We start from the raw sequence: 4,481 nt of genomic DNA on the forward strand, positions 1-4,481 counted from the left end.
ATTGAAATTTGTTGATTTTGAACCCCTTCGATCACTAAGCAAATGATATCGAAAAATAATAAATTTATTTTCTAGGTACTCCAAATACTCTAGATCAACTTTAACGGAGCCGATCGACGATTCGAAAATCGCAACTTCGAAAACAAGTTGGAAGCACGGAAGGCTCCGTGCTTCCGATAGCATAGTAGCCTCACTCTATATATATATATATATATATGAGTCCGGCTACTATACTATCGATAGTACCAAGCCCTTGGTACTATTGAGTTTTCTACCGTTAGATCTATCCTTTGATCATTTCCACTCGTTAGATTATACTATTAAACCAACCACTCGCTCAATCCTAGAAGACCACTATTAATTTAACCGAGAACCACTATCATTCTAACCGCACATCTTTTCATCCAACGGTCAAAAACTCAATAGTACCAAGGGCTTGGTACTATTGATAGTATAGTAGCATAATTCTATGTATATATATATAGAGCTAGGCTGGTATATTATCGGTAGCACGGAGGCCTCCGTGCTACCAAGTTGTTTTCAATGATGTGGCTTCCAAATCGACGATCTGCTTCATTAGACTTGATCTACACCATTGAAAGTATTTGGAAACTAAATTTCATAATTTTTCAGCATCATTTGGCTAGTGATCAAAAGATCTCAAAATTGACAATTTTAATGGCAAATGTGATGCGTTTGTGAATTTAACGGTGTAAAACAATCCAAATTAGATGAAATTTTTATAGAAAATTATTTTCACTATTTAGAATAAGATCAGTACCTTTAATCTTAAATTCAAGTCTTTTATCATTATTTTTTATGAGATTTTTATTTTCAGCCGTTCATTTTTAGACTACTTGTTTGATAGGTAAATGATGCCGAAAAATTATGAAATTTAGTTTCCAAATACTTTCAATAGTATAGATCAAGTCTAACGAAGTCGATCGTTGATTTGGAAGCCGCATCATGGAAAACAACTTGGTAGCACGGAGGCCTCCGTGCTACCGATAGTATACCAGCCTATATATATATATATATATATATATATAGAGTCCGGCTACTATACTTTTATGAGTATTAGCTCCCTTATATTCATAAGTTTTCGGCCCTTAGATTTATTCCATTGATCATTTTCATCCGTTAGATCATACTATTCAACCAACTACCCACTCAACCCTAGGGGACCACTATCATTTTAAGTGGGGACCACCATCATCCTAACCACACATCTCATCGATCAACGGTTAAAAATTTATGAGTACAAGGGTGTCTATACTCATAAAAGTATAGTAGCCCCAGCCTATATATATATATATATATATATATATATATAGTTGAGCTATAATACTATCGGTAGCAAACGAGCTGCGTTGCCACCCATTTATTTTCGATGATGGAGGCTCCAAATCGACGATTGGCACCATTGAACATGATCTATACCACTTGAAATATCTAGAAATCAAATTTCAAATCTTTCTGACATCATTGACCTAATGATCAAAGGGCTTCAAAATTTGTAATTTTAATCGTCAATATGAGTCGTTTTCTCGTTTAACGGTGTAAATATATCCAAATCGATTGAATTTTGATTAGAAAATTCTTTAAACTATTTAGAACAAGATCTATACTCTCGATCTTGATTACAAGATTCCTATCATCACTTTTTAAAGAATATTCATTTTCAGCTGTTCATTTTGTGCCCACTTGATGGATAAGAGAGCAATATCGAAAAAGTATAAAATTTAGTTTCTAAATGTTTCAAGTGGTATAGATCATGTTCAACGGTACCGATCGTTGATTTGGAGGCTACATTATTGAAAACGAATAGGTGACAATGGAGCCCGTACCGATAGCATTCCAGCTCAACTATATATATATATATATATATATATATATATATATAGAGGTTTCTAGTTAAAAGATGAATAATAATTTATTTAAAATTATTAAAATAAAATTTTTTTTTTTTGTCAAATAAATAACTTGTATGTAAGAATTGTGAGAAATTATCATCCCTTCTCACAGAAATTATATGTAAAATTTATATTTTGGAAAAATAAAAAAATAGAAATAACGTCAAACGAAGCGTTAATTAAAATTNCGGCGAGGGTAAGAATTCAAAACATGATGTGTTGGTTCTCAAAACATACGAACTACCGGCTCTTCCATAAAATACTTGAATTGAAACCATTTGCTCTTAAAGTTGATTATCAGATCATATTAATGTCAATTGATGATAAGAAAGAAGACGAACCTATACACGACAAGTGGAATGTGATCTAAGAATACGAACATCAATAAGAAAACAACTCGGACGTCTTTATAATTTCCACGTTTGAATGACCAACTGGGGTTACCAGCTCAATTCGACCGTCTAAAACCCTACCGTTTTGTACACTCCTATCTTAAACGACTGGGAAAATTACCGACATTTATAAAAGTATACTAAGGATATGACAACACTAAGATTTATAAGTAGACTTTTGAGGATACTAAAACACGCGTATCTTAAAACTACGTGGGGACGATTTATAAATATGGACAATTGAACATTAATAATGAAGAAAAAAAAAACGACGAACTTTCAAAATGGATTTTAAACACATAGTGAGAACAAAATCTAATCGCCTGTTAGTACAGGGAATAGTAAGTTCCCTTCGGGTATAACCTACCGTGGACTCCATTAGAACAAAATTCCAAAAACTCGGGAGAAATATAAACATTTAGTATTCGAGGAACAAAAATCAATGATATGACAAATACATGTCCAATAGTTTTGATGTTTATCGACGTCAGAACAACAACTACAAACCTCGAACCCCACGTGCCAAGACCTTTACCGGTGAAGTTTTGGTGGCACCTCGGTCATACTTCCCCGACCGTGAAGTGTGAAACCGCGTAAAGGCTGTCCTGAGCATTTACACAACTTCGAATAGGTTGGATAGTTCCTGTTCATAAGACCCCAATGAATGCGGCTAAATAAGGTTAACCGGTCACGATGTCGGTAACTCCAGAATCAACCAAAGATTGAACTAATTAAAAACATTTGGTCTTAATAAAAGTAGAGCTTTGGGGACAAGTACAAAAGTAAGAATAAAAGCCTTCGGCCGCCGAGGTTTTAAGGGTACTTCATGCCTCCTCAGCTGCATTGTCCTGGACTCGTTACGGGTCGCCTCACTTTTGAAGGGCCAATCACAATAATGAGCTAACTAATGTTGCCAAGAATTCTCTTTCCCCTAATTCTCGACGGCAAATACAAGCACACGTAACTTTCACAAAAGGAAACAACATTCGAACACTAAATAGTTTGTGAAAGTAAGTTCACTAATCGAGGTCACTATTAAGATGAGCTCATCCTTATAAACTTCTATATAATATTCAATCGAAATATAATTATCGTGGCTCACGAACTATATGTCATTAAAAAATAACAATCTACTTAATCCAATAACATGATAATTATCATAGTTCGTGTCTAAAATTAGAAACCTACTTTCCTACACGCCAGCCGTGTATGTATAAAGATTGGTTTTTAGAAAATGAGGTTCTGCTAATGTTACTTGGATTACCCGTGTTATTCATAGACTACTTGAATTTAAAAATGATATATACACCACTCGTAAGCCACACAACAAACTTTAAAATTTAATAACTAACGTAGTACAATATACAATTCAAGTGACGAAATTAGTGACCTTGTCTTTCTACCCGGACCACGTGGCCCACCCGTTATATATATATATATATATATATATATATATATATATATATATATCAACTCGATCTTATGAACATTTTCATAATACACTCATCACGAAAACTCAAAAATCGGTAACCTATCTCTCTACACTCCAACTCTACTACCACCATCCACCACCATCCACCTTATCACAAACTAGGTTCCCAATAATCATTAGTTCCTCATCTAGGTTACCGATTTTTAGATTATCGTAGTACCCCCATTATGAACATTTTTCATAAGATCGCGTTAAAATATATATATATATATATATCTCTCTCTCTCTCACTCTGATGATACGATAGCCTTCGTGCCTCGGAAAGCACGAAGGTCGAGCAAAAGCTACAACGCTGAAAGCTTAGCAGCTAGTCGAGGCAATTTGAACTAGATCTCATAAACTTCATGGATCTTTTATTTAAAATACTAAAATGCTATAGTAAACGTCTCACTTGCTTCCGCTAGTTTTCGTGCCTTTTATTTTTCGAAGGTCGAGCAAAAGCTACAACGCTGAAAGCTTAGCAGCTAGTCGAGGCAATTTGAACTAGATCTCATAAACTTCATGGATCTTTTATTTAAAATACTAAAATGCTATAGTAAACGGATCACTTGCTTCCCCGAGTTTTAGTTGCCGACTTTTATTTTTAGAATGTTTTACATTATTATACTGTAATTTTAAAATTTAGTTTCTATAACTAGAACAAAATATATCATATTTCTTAAAAGATAGTTTTAAAGTGCACTA

The sequence above is a fragment of the Ananas comosus genome, linkage group 20 (assembly GCF_001540865.1).
Source record: "Ananas comosus cultivar F153 linkage group 20, ASM154086v1, whole genome shotgun sequence".
NCBI classification, from domain to species: domain Eukaryota; kingdom Viridiplantae; phylum Streptophyta; class Magnoliopsida; order Poales; family Bromeliaceae; genus Ananas; species Ananas comosus.